Genomic DNA, 13,013 nt, shown 5'->3' on the forward strand with positions numbered 1-13,013 from the left:
AGAAAAAGCGAGAAGATCGTTTGTGGAGAAAAAAAAAAAATCCTTCATGAAAAAGATTCAAAGGTATAAATACAGCTCCTAATCTGTAGTGGGAAACACATGAATGAAGAAGAGCAACCCACATTGCTTCCACAGCAGTTGCTAAGAGAACCACTGCTTTGAAGAGCAGACTGCTGCTTGAATGCAGGTGCAGTTTTGTTTGAGCCACAAGTATTTTGTATCTTTTTTCCTCTTGTTGCTTTCTCTCTCCTTTGATCCTCTGTCCATATGCTGAGCCTTTTTTTTTTTTTTTTTAAGTTTTTGATTGCACCCTGCGGCATGTGGGATCTTAGTTCCCCAACCAGGGATCGAACCTGCACCTCCTGCATTGGAAGGCAGAATCTTAACCACTGGACCACCGGGAAAATCCCTGCTGAGTCTATTTTGAGTTTATATCCTATGGAAATTTTCAGTGTATGGAACTAGCAATCAAAACCTAAAGAAGTTCACTCTTTTGAGCCCTATCTTGCTAAACTTGGACTTTCCTTTATTATGGGGGTAGGAATGTGGAGAAATCTGAGCAAAGCTTAGAAGGTCTGCTTTTAAAATAATGCTCCCAACTGATATTTTAAAAATTTAGAATGATTTCTTCTTGTATTAATCACTAGCCTCTCTATAGCTTCCTCATTTAAAATGCATTGATTCCTGATGGTTAACAAATTTCATATTTTGCGAGATCTTCTACACAGTAGTGGCAATTTGGTCAGTGCAGTTGTCAAGTTTCATCTAGCAAAAATGAAATCTCCTCTTACCAATATTTCTGTATTATTTCATACAACAGTAATATTATTTTGAAATGCAACTATTTTAGACTCAATTGTGTTGGAACCCCCTAAACATTCCAAGATTAGGTGAGAGGCCATCGTGAAAGTGTTGCCCGGGAGGTGGCCAATTCTAGTTTGTGAATCAATTCCTCATCCACATTTAGGTCTAAATTCCTAAATGTCAAGTTGGATGTTGGAAGAGGATTTTTGCAGAGAACTGTCAGTATGCTTTCAACTGTCTCTCTCCCCTAGTGCCCTACCCATGGAGGAGGGATGGGGGGCCATTGTTCCCCACATCAAGAATTATATGTGTTCCCTGGAGCTTTGTGGACTAGCGTCTGACTTGCATCTGATAAATCTAAAGGATAAGAGGCCATGTAACTACTCTGATGGCAGTCTCAAGAGGGCTTAAAACACGGGCAGTCTGGGCGTGCAGAATTGTCAGGACAAAGGCTGCCTGGGCATTGTTTGTGTGCCAGATGAAGGGAAGCTGACCGTAAACATGTTTGAAGAAGACTGGAAGGGCTGGAAAACCACAACAGCTTAGCACTGTGAGAGACAGTGTCCCTCATAGGTGGCAGCAGTGGGGGGGAATGAATGGGCATTGTCCAAGAGCAGGAGGGGCCGGAGCCCATGGAATCAGTGACCAGCCCAGGAAGTCAAGGCAGATTCCCAGGGAGAGCACCTGTGCAGTGCACATGTGAGACCTGCCTGGGAGCTCTCAGAAAGGAGTTTAAAATCCCTGGGAGGATTTTACAGCACTGTGCATGTCCGGAATTCTTGGCTTACAGCCAAGGACCAGAGCAGCCAAAGTTGCAAACGTGTAAACGTAGATGGAGAGTTTGCCCAAACAGATGAAACAGAACATATAGGGCCCTGAAGACATACTTTCATAGGCTGACTTTTAAAATCAGCACGATCCTCCTCTTATGAAGAGTTTAGTGGGCAGAGTTAAGGATAGGCTAAGATGAAGAGCTTGTGGCTGCCTTTTCCCTGCTAAGGACAGGACATCAAATTTTGAAGAATATAGAGTCATAAAACAGTCTGAAAATGCTATCTTTTGCCCCAAATTTAATCTCTTAGGGGAGATGCAATTATTTGGAATTAAAAATATAAAACTTAAATTTAAATGTTCTCATTGCAGCACTATTTACAATAGCCAGGTCATGGAAGCAACCTAAATGCCCATCAACAGACGAATGGATAAAGAGGATGTGGTACATATATACAATGGACTATTTCTCAGCCATAAAAAGGAACAAAATTGGGTCATTTGTAGAGATGTGTATGGATCTAGAGACTGTCATACAGAGTGAAGTAAGTCAGAAAGAGAAAAACAAATAGCGTATATTAGCACATATATGTGGAATCTAGAAAAATGGTACAGATGAACCAGTTTGCAAGGCAGAAATAGAGACACAAACAGATGTAGAGAACAAACGTATGGACACCAAGGGGAGGAAAGGCGGGGATGAATTGGGAGATTGGGACTGACATATACGCACTAATATTTATAAAATAGATAACTTATAAGAACCTGCTGTATAAAAAATAAATAAAATAAAATTCAAAAATTCAAAAAAAAATTTAAATGTTCTCTCGAGGTATAGTACCACCTTTTGACATTACAATTCATACTGCATTCTTTCACTAGTAATTATGTGTTACATTATAAAAAGAGGGGATGTAAAATTGAGTATACTTCCTACCACTAGGACACACTTGGTTTTGGGTAATCACAAATATTAAATGACTGAGAAATCTTAAAATATAGTGAGTCTTACCTGAGAATGCTATGAAGAAAATGTTCAAAGTCCACAACTCAACAATAACTAGCCTAGTTGGGGGACGGACACAGCTGAGATTTTTAGATTTTGTTCACCTGCCTACAGGAAAGGTCTTTTATAAAAATAGCCCTTTACAGATAGCAGCAAAAGCACAATGAAATACCCTATTTATTCTTGTTTCAACTTGGGTTTAAAATAAAAACTTTTTATATAGACATCACTATTAAAGTCTGTATTTTAAAGTTGAAGCAATGGTAATTCTCTGGGATGATTCATTTGAAAATAATAATACTAATAATGACACTAATGCTACAAAACAATAATAGCTAACATCTCTATGTGCCAGATACTATTCTAATTAACCATCACATATTAACTTGTTTAATCTTCAAACAACCTTATGCATTTGGTACTATTGTTACATCTCTTTTATAGAACAGGAAACTGAGCCTTAGAGAGCTCAAATAACTTTCCTAGAATCCCAAGTTTTAAAATGCCCCATAATTTTTTATATGTACAAGTTCTGCCAAGTAAAATTCTGATTTTTTCTAAAAGAGAAAACAATTCAATAATATCACTTGGTATGATACCAAGTTCAAATAAGGTAATGGCATAAGTAGAAAATCGTAATATGATATACACATGTGTAACAACATTACCATTTTATGATGTAGTTCCAATCTCTGTGTTTGGGACTGATAGGAAAGGAGCTATATGGGAAACCAACTAATAAATCAATGACTACAGAAAAAGAGAATCCTTGATTTTCTTCTAGGCTAATATTGCTGTTAACCTGCAAAGACTGTGGTGATTTTATAATGCTTATAGTTCATGGGCAGAGGCTGGTACTATTAGGCCCACATTGAACTCTATTTCTTTAGGTGTAAATCCATCTACCCAAGTAGTACATGCAGTGACCTTTAATGAATCCCTTTAAGGGTGACAGAATGACCATGATCTCAAATAAGCAGATGCTAATTATGTACTGCTCTCAGGGATGAGCCTCAACGGTGCCCTCCTCAGCTGTCCTAGCCCCTGGTCTGACTGTCTAGGAGACAGAGGAGAGAGCATTGCAGAAACTAACAGTAGTTCCTTAAAAATGAGAGAGTCAGACAGATGCTTGAGTTTCTGTACATATGGGAGAGGAAATGTGGAGGCAAGTGAAGAGAATGACTAGAAGCTGGGAAAAGGGGTAGATTCTGTATTTATAAAGCATGAAGGTCTTAATGGGAAGTAATTTATAAATGTACATCTTCTAACATGTTTGGGGGTTTCTCTGTAGATTAGGTCACTCATGACCACAAAAGAGACATTACTTTTGGTGCAATTAAAAGAGAATTAACACCAAGTGCACATATAGTAGCAGAAGGAGTTGAGAAATATATAGCTTTCATTTGTTTATGAAATACATATGTGCCAGACTGTGTGATATGCTGGATGTTTAAAAAAAAAAAAATGCTTAGGTGCTTAGGATGGTATTCTTACTTTCCAGAAAGTCTAGTTAGCTACTTTAGCTCTTGTAGAAAACTCACAGCAAAGAATATCTGTTTATTTAGAATGGACTGCATGGGTGAATGCCAAACTATCAAGAGCCCAAAGTCATTATGGGCCTTGTTAAGATATAGAACCTCGGTTACCAGTTTGTGCGGTGTGAAATCTTTGCTTATAGCTCGTGTCTGTAAGGATCCACATGTCTTCCAGCACCAGCATGAGTAACAGTCTCGTTTCTGTTCACACATCTCTCTCCTGCCAAGTGTAGGACAGCCTCCTTTTATATATAATGCTTTATATACACATTTTCTGCTTCTGAGTAGTGACAGACTGTTTTGTGACAGCTCAAACACATAATCTCTCCTTCGTCAAATCCCAGATACTGTACAAGGCATAAAAGAGGAGAAAGAAAAGGGAAAGGTAGCTAGCTGGCTGTTTCCATCAAACGAAAGAGAGAAATTGTCTTGAAACTAGTCAGGGAAACGCTGTAACAGCTGGCCAACTATTTTTGTAATAAGAAAAAAAATAGCTCCCTTTGTGCTATTGGAGAGATGTACCCAAACATCCTGAGTGTGTCATCACTATATGTGGCCTCGAGCCTCGAGGGCCTACTCTACAGTGTAAATTTGCGATTTTAAGATCTGCAGCATATGCAGACCTGCTTTATTGGCCTCAGCTTGGGAAGACAGTCTGTTACTGGGCAATATCACTAGGTAACCAAAGGGGAGGCGACAGTGTTCAAAACTCCTTTTCTTATTTAGGTAAAAACACAATTGTTCTGCAACCTGTTACTTGCATTGTATGCTCTTTATCAAAAGCGTTTTTTGGTGTTTTTTTTTTTTTTTTTTTTTTTTTTTTAGCTATTTAGTTACTGAGATCACTATTCTAAGTAAACAGTACCATGAACTATAACACTGACAAGAACAAAATCCCCAAAGCTTTAAACTAGGATGTGAAACAGTCCTTTAATGGATTTACCTAAAAGCAAGACAAATTTAGGTCAAACCAGATAGCTCTTGATATTTGCTACAACTCTCTGTGACTTATATTGTCCGATTATCCGTTTTGCAGCTCTCCCCTGTAAGCGGTGTGGTTTACAAGTTGACATAACAATATTTAAGACAGAGAAATAAAATCTAAATGCCTCATATATGTACATTGAGACATTGTTCTCAAATTAGGCAAAAGTAATGGTCTGAAGTTTAGACTTCCTTACAGAGAGAAGACCAAAAAAATGTCCAGAATGTTTTAAGAGATACCCATATCTTTTCTTCCCTATCAAATGTGTCTACATATTGATCTATATTCACTGTTTTCATTTTTCTGGCCTACACTTACTCTTTTCACCCTAGTCTGGCTTCTGCCTTCAATACTTGCTGTGATTGTTTTCTCAACTGTCAGAAAAGCCCACCTAATTCCCAGATACCACTCGACCTCTCTGTAGTGTCTGACTTTGTTGTCAATGTGTTTGCCTTGAAATGCTCTTTCCTTCCTTTGCTTTCTTGTGATGGGCCTCCCTTTTCTCTAACTGAAGCAGCTATGCATGTGGAGCCAGACTGTGTTCAAAAGCTATGTGACTTTGGGCAAGTTACTTTAAAAATTTGTGCCTCAGATTCTCTGTCTGTAAAATGGATGTGATAATATTAATAATTGTGGCTACATGATGCTCTTGAGAATTAAATGAGTTGATTCATGTCAAGGGCTTGTGACAGTGCCTAGTATTATCCTACTCTAGATTGTGTTTTTACTGTATTTAATGAAGTTTAGTTCTGAAAAGCTATTATTCTGAAAAATTATTTTCCTTGAGTTTTGTATCTCCTTCCTGGTTTACACTTTTAGCTAACTTATCATGGTTCACAAATGTGACCTCTTTCCTCCTGGGCTCTACTCTCATGTCTTTAAGTTTGCCAGAACACTCTGGTGGATATCCAACAGGGGATCAAACTCATATGCCATCACTAAGGTTATTCATTTTTTTAAATCTATTTGCTGTTTTCCAGACACTGTGCTTGGCTCAAGAGCACTGTTCAGCCCAAGAGCCCAACACTTTGTTGGGTATAATGTTCTTGTATCTCAATGTTTTTGCCCCTTAAGACTTTTGGATATATTTCTCCACTGAATTCTAGTGTTGAATAATGTTGCTGACAGTGTGTCTAAGGACAATCTGAATGTTTTCCTCTGGGTGACTCAGGTCTTTTTTTTTTTTCATGGATACTCAACAGGTTCCTTATTTTTTATTCATCTTTATTTATTTATCTATTATTTATTTTGGGCTGCGTTGGGTCTTTGGTGTTTTGCTTGGGCTTTCTTTAGTTGGGGCAAGCGGAGGCTACTCTTCATTGCAGTGTGCAGGTTTATTGTGGTGGCTTCTCTTGTTGTGGAGCACGGGCTCTAGGAGTGCGGGCTTCAGTAGTTGTGGCACACGGACTCAGTAGTTGTGGTGCACAGGGTTAGTTGCTCCGCGGCATGTGGGATCCTCCCAGAGCAGGGCTCAAACCCGTATCCCCTGCATTGGCAGGCAGATTCTTAACCATTGTGCCACCAGGGAAGTCCTATTCATCTTTAGTTTTGAAGTTCTGTAATTTTACTAGGATACATGTTGGTGCCCATTATTCTACATAAAATGACCTTTTCTAAGGTGCAGTATGTTCTTTCAATTTGTAAATTCAACTTTTTTATTTCTAGAAAACTTCTAAATTTACATGTTTAAATACATTTTTTCTCTTGGAAGTTTGGTTTTCTTCTTCAGATGTATTTATATTCATGCAGTACCTCCTTTGACTGTCTTCCAGATCTCATATTTGCTTTATAATCCTTTACATTTTTATTTTGCTTACTCTTCTTAATGTGGTGTTTTTACCCATTTCTACATATATATTGCTTTTATTTGTGTTATGATTTGTCTTTCTTTTATACTTTTTCTACAGAGTCCTGTTAGCTTATATTTTATGTTTTCCTGTCTCATTGTTGTTACCCTGAGTTATTGTCTCTGCTGTGACTTTTCTTGATTTGTTAAATTATTCAAGCTCATGGAATCATACTACTCTGTAGTAATGTTCTCTTCATCTATGGTTGGTTTATTTTTCTTGTTCTTTCCGTTATTGTATTTTCTAATGGTTTCCAGTTTATTTTTTATGATTTCTCATCTCTGAATGTGACGAGTTTTAACAAGATGATTTAATTACAGAAGAGTCATTAGAAAAGTGAGCAGCACACGTTCCCAGATGATGGGGATTCTCCCCAATTCACATGAAAGTTCCTTATGCCAGAGTTGTATACGTTTTGTAAACTGTTTCTCTTCTCTTCAGCCAGCAGGATTTGCAGTTACAGGGATCATCATGATTCAGAATCTCTTCCCATAAGATGTATGCAAAACTGTCCCCTGTGGAAACAGCAGGCTTCAGCCTCATCGCCCTTGTTGCTCAGGGTGCCACTTCAGAGCCCGGGAAAGAATATAACTCCAGTTCCATGCAATATTTTTATTGTTCCTGTTATGGATTCTGGGTATTTCCCTTAAGGTGTACCATCTTCTGAGGACAGCTGTGCATAAGTTGATAGCTTGAGATCTTGAAATCATTCGCTCTTATCATCTTTTCATACCTCTTTTACCTCCACTACATAGTTTTCCACACGTTGTAGTTTGGATTATAAATGTCTTCCACTTCTCTTAATATGAGACTTTTACTTCTGTTGCTTCTTCTTCTTCTTCCTGACATGCTTTTCAAGAAGAGAATGGGACAGGACCATTTTTTCCACCATTTAAATTTTGGAAGTTAACATATACATTTAGATCTAAGCTATGCTAAAAAAATATTATTTCAGAAGGACAAAAGAATAGTTTCAACCCCCTTTATTAAGATTAGGTTTCCAGTCCAATTCAAATGTATGCATTTTTCTCCAATTAGAAATGCACAAAGAAAAAAATGTCATTGCAGCCGATAAACGCCAATAATTTGGACAATAAAAATGCTGGCATTGAGCATTTTTAAGCATACAATGAATTTAACACTTAACTGGATTTCAGACTGTAGATACTTTAAGGAATTAGAGGATCAGTTTTGTTAAAAGTAGCTGTTTAAACAAATTCAGTTGCAAGTAAAGAACTCAATTGGTACTCAAAGGTTTATATATTACCATGTACTAAGCGTTGTGCTGAAAAGGCAGCAAAACAAGTGCATAATTTCCTATAGTGGTAAAGGAATTTACTTTTTGTTAGACCAATATATGCACTTGTAATGTAAAGCTCTTCTATGCAGCAATAGTTTAATGCTATTCTGAGGCCAATGGGAATTCACTTTGGTATTTCAATCTCAGTTGTGTCACAAGGAATTTTTCTTTTTCTTGGCTTCAGTTTGGTAACTATTTTATATATCTATGATGAATGAATGTCAAAAAAATGATACATTTAAGGCAAATTCTATGAGTTTTTGTTTTCTCTTTTTACTCATGGGTTTGGAAGTGAGTGACTCTTTGACTATGTCATAATGGGATGAGGTCCTCTGTGCAGAATCTATAAGAGAGAATGAAGGAATCAAAACAAAAAAGGGAGAAAATAGCTACCTGATTATTTATAAAAATAGAGAATGATACCTGGGGAAAAAATGGATTTCTGTCTGGAAAGCTTTTGCTTGGTGTGCTCCTTATCTGTTTGGGACCCACACTGTTACCTGAAAAAAACTATTCTTCTCTGAACTGTTCTTCTTTATCAACAACAGAGGGAAATTTTCCTGATAGGGCAGTTCATACCAACCATGAAATTTCTGCAAGAAGATCAGAGTTCAGCATGTACTTGGAGAAGCACGGTATGGTTTTTCCAAGGATCCACTTCCACTATTCTCAGACTGGGAGGTTCTTAGTGGTTTATTGTTAGAAGGAATTTAGATAAAAACATGCCCAAAAGAAACAATGTCTGGGGACAAGCTGTCTCAAGAGATTAGTAACAGACGACATGGAAACTTTAACCTCAAGGTCAAAAGCTCCAATCTACCCCTAGTCAATAGTAGCTGGGAAGTCATTAAAATACAAATGGCCAGTGTGCTAGGACAAAGAAAGAAGGCAACCCAACCTTGCTCTTCAATTGTACTTGTATCACAAATCCCAGTTTGAAAATAAGAGGGGATTTATACACATATACAAGCACGCATAAACACACAAACCCACCCACATACATACACATAGGGGAATAGAACTGGACGATGTTCACACATATATTAAAAATGTTTTTGAACAGGATTATGAATTAAATTTCATCTTTTTGCCAATTCCTATTTTCTAAATGTTACACAATGAAATACATTCTTTTTTGTTAGGAGAAAAAAATTAAAACATTTTCCTCAGGCTTGATTTTTATAGAACTAAAAGATAATTATACCATTTTTCTCCACATGTCTGTCTCTTTAGATCCAGTCTTTAAAATGCTTTGGCCAAAGATGGCGGAAGAGTAAGACTCGGAGATCTCCTTCCTCCTCACAGAGACATCAGAAATACATCTACACGTGGAACTTCTCCTATAGAACACCCACCGAACGCTGGCAGAAGACCTCAGACCTCCAAAAAGGCAAGAAACTCCCCACATACCTGGGTAGGGCAAAAGAAAAAAGAATAAACAGGGACAAAAGAATAAGGACGGGACCTACACCAGTGGGAGGGAGCCGTGAAGGAGGAAAGACTCCCACACACTAGAAGCCCCTTCGCGGGCAGAGACTGTGGGTGGCGGAGGGGGAAGCTCCGGAGCCGCGGAGGAGAGCGCAGCAACAGGGTGCGGAGGGCAAAGCGGAGACATTCCCGCAGAGGATCGGTGCCGCCCAGCACTCACCAGCCCGAGAGGCTTGTCTGCTCACCCGCTGGGGCGGGCAGGGCCGGGAGCTGAGGCTCGGGCTTCAGTCGGATCCCAGGGAAAGGTCTGGAGTTGGCAGAGTGAAAACAGCCTGAAGGGGGCTAGTGCGCCACGGCTGGCCGGGAGGGAGTTCGGGAGAAGTCTGGAGCTGCCGAAGAGGCAAGAGACCTTTTCTTCCCTCTTTGCTGCCTGGGCGCGAGGAGAGGGGATTAAGTGCGCCACTTAAAGGAGCCCCAGAAGCGGGCGCAGAGCTGCCGAAGAGACAAGAGACTTTTTCTTGCCTCTTTGCTTCCTCGGGCGTGAGGTGAGGGGATTAAGAGCACCGCGTAGAGGAACTCCAGAAACGGGCGCGAGCCGCGGCTGTCGGCACGGACAGTAGAGACGGGTGTCGGACGCTAAGGTTGCTGCTGCCACCACCAAGAGGCCTGTGTGTGAGCACAGGTCACTCTCCACACCGGCCCTCCCGGGAGCCCGTGCAGTCCGCCACTGCCGGGGTCCCGGGATCCAGGGACAGCTTCCCCGGGAGAATGCGCGGCGCGCCTTGGGCTGGCGCAGCGTCACATCGGCCTCTGCCGCCGCGGACTCGCCCTGCATCCGTGCCACTCCCTCCCCCCAGCCTGAGTGAGCTGGAGCCCCCAAATCAACTGCTCCTGTAACATCGTCCTGTCTGAGCGAAGGGCAGTCGCGTTCGGATGACCTACACGCAGAGGCGGGACCAAGTCCAAAGCTGAACCCCAGGAGCTGTGCGAACAGAGAAGAGAGGCGGAGGTCTCTCCCAGCAGCCTCAGAAGCGGCGGATTAAAGCTCCACAATCAACTTTAAGTGCCCTGCATCTGTTGAAAACCTGAATACACAACGGATCATCCCAAGTTGAGGAGGTGGACTTTGGGACCAAGATATACTATTATTTCCCCCTTTTTTTTCTTTTTGTGAGTGTGTATGTGTGTGCTGCTGTGTGAGATTTTGTCTGTATAACTTTGCTTTCACCATTTGTCCTAGGGTTAGACTGACCCGTTTTTCTGGTTTTTTTTTTTAAAGGAAATTTTCTTAATAATTATTTTTTATTTTAATAACTATACTTTATCCTACTCTGTCTTCTCCCTTTCTTCCCTCCTTCCCTCCTTTCTTCCTTCCTTACCCCTTCTTTCCTCTCTTCCACTCTTCCTTCCTCCCTTTCTTCCTCTGCACCTTCCTTCCTTTCTTTCTTGCTTTCTTCCTTCCTTCATGTCTTTCTTCCTTTCTTCCTTCCTTCCCTCCCTCCCTCCTTCCTTCCTTTTCTTTCCTTCCTATTTTTTCTACCTTTTATTTTGAGCCGTGTGGATTAAAGGTTCTTGGCGCCCCAGCCAGGCACCAGGGCGGTGTCCCTGAGGTGGGAGAACCAACCTCAAGACACTAGTCCACAAGAGACCTCCCAGCTCCACGTAATATCAGACGGCGAAAATCTCCCAGAGATCTCCATCTCAACACCAAGACCCAGCTTCACTCAAGGACCAGCAAAGAACAGTGCTGGACACCCTATTCCCCAACAAAGAGCAAGACAGGTCTGCAGCCCCATCCATTAGCAGAGAGGCTGCCTAAAATCATAATAAGGCTACCAACATCCCCAAACACACCACCAGACGTGGACCTGCCCACCAGAAAGACAAGATCCAGCCTCATCCACCAGAACAGAGGCACTAGTCCCCCCAACCAGGGAACCTACTCAACCCACTGAACCAACCTTAGCCACTGGGGACAGCCACCAGAAACAACGGGAACTACAAACCTGCAGCGTGCAAAAAGGAGACCCCAAACACAGTAAGATAAGCGAAATGAGAAGACAGAAAAACACACAACAGATGAAGGAGCAAGATAAAAACACACCAGACCTAACAAATGAAGAGGAAATAGGCAGTCTACCTGAAAAAGAATTCAGAATAATGATAGTAAAGATGATTCAAAACCTTGGAAATAGAATAGACAATTTGCAAGAAACAGTTAACAGGGACCTAGAAGAAATAAAGAGGAAGCAAGAAACGATGAGCAACACAATAAATGAAATGAAAAATACTCTAGATGGGATCAATAGCAGAATAACTGAGGCAGAAGGATGGATAAGTGACCTGGAAGATAAAATAGTGGAAATAACTACTGCAGAGCAGAAGAAAGAAAAAAGAATGAAAAGAACTGAAGACAGTCTCAGAGACCTCTGGGACAACATTAAACGCACCAACATTCGAATTATAGGTGTCCCAGAAAAAGAAGAGAAAAAGAAAGGGACTGAGAAAATATTTGAAGAGATTATAGTTGAAAACTTCCCTAATATAGGAAAGGAAATAATCAAGTCCAGGAAGCACAGAGAGTCCCATACAGGATAAACCCAAAGAGAAACACGCCAAGACACATAATAATCAAACTGTCAAAAATTAAATACAAAGAAAACATATTAAAAGCAGCAAGGGAAAAACAACAAATAACACACAAGGGAATCTCCATAAGGTTAACATGTGATCTTTCAGCAGAAACTCTACAAGCCAGAAGGGAGTGGCAGGACATATTTAAAGTGATGAAGGAAAAAAACCTACAACCAAGATTACTCTACCCAGCAAGGATCTCATTCAGATTTGATGGAGAAATTAAAACCTTTACAGACAAGCAAAAGCTGAGAGAGTTCAGCACCACCAAACCAGCTCTACAACAAATCCTAAAGGAACTTCTCTAGGCAAGAAACACAAGAGAAGGAAAAGACCTACAAGAACAACCCGAAACAATTAAGTAAATGGTAATAGGAACATACATATCGATAATTACCTTAAATGTAAATGGATTAAATGCTCCCACCAAAAGACACAGACTGGCTGAATGGATACAAAAACAAGACCCATATATATGCTGTCTACAAGAGACCCACTTCAAACCTAGGGACACATACAGACTGAAAGTAAGGGGATGGAAAAAGATATTCCATGCAAATGGAAATCAGAAGAAAGCTGGAGTAGCAATTCTCATATCAGACAAAATAGACTTTAAAATAAAGACTATTACAAGAGACAAAGAAGGACACTACATAATAATCAAGGGATCGATCCATGAAGAAGATATAACAGTTGTAAATAT

The 13,013-nt window shown here is 40.2% G+C and overlaps 1 long non-coding RNA gene across 1 annotated transcript in view; it reads left to right on the forward strand.

The window, feature by feature from the left end:
- Window positions 1-12,058, forward strand: part of LOC136794328 (uncharacterized) — a 135,408-nt gene extending 123,350 nt beyond the window's left edge. The window contains exon 3 of the long non-coding RNA XR_010840935.1: window positions 9,482-12,058. This is a non-coding gene — a long non-coding RNA (uncharacterized lncRNA). The remainder of the gene's footprint in view (window positions 1-9,481) is intronic.
- The last annotated feature ends 955 nt before the right edge of the window (window positions 12,059-13,013 follow it).

The sequence above is a fragment of the Kogia breviceps genome, chromosome 5, assembly GCF_026419965.1.
Source record: "Kogia breviceps isolate mKogBre1 chromosome 5, mKogBre1 haplotype 1, whole genome shotgun sequence".
Classification (NCBI taxonomy): domain Eukaryota; kingdom Metazoa; phylum Chordata; class Mammalia; order Artiodactyla; family Physeteridae; genus Kogia; species Kogia breviceps.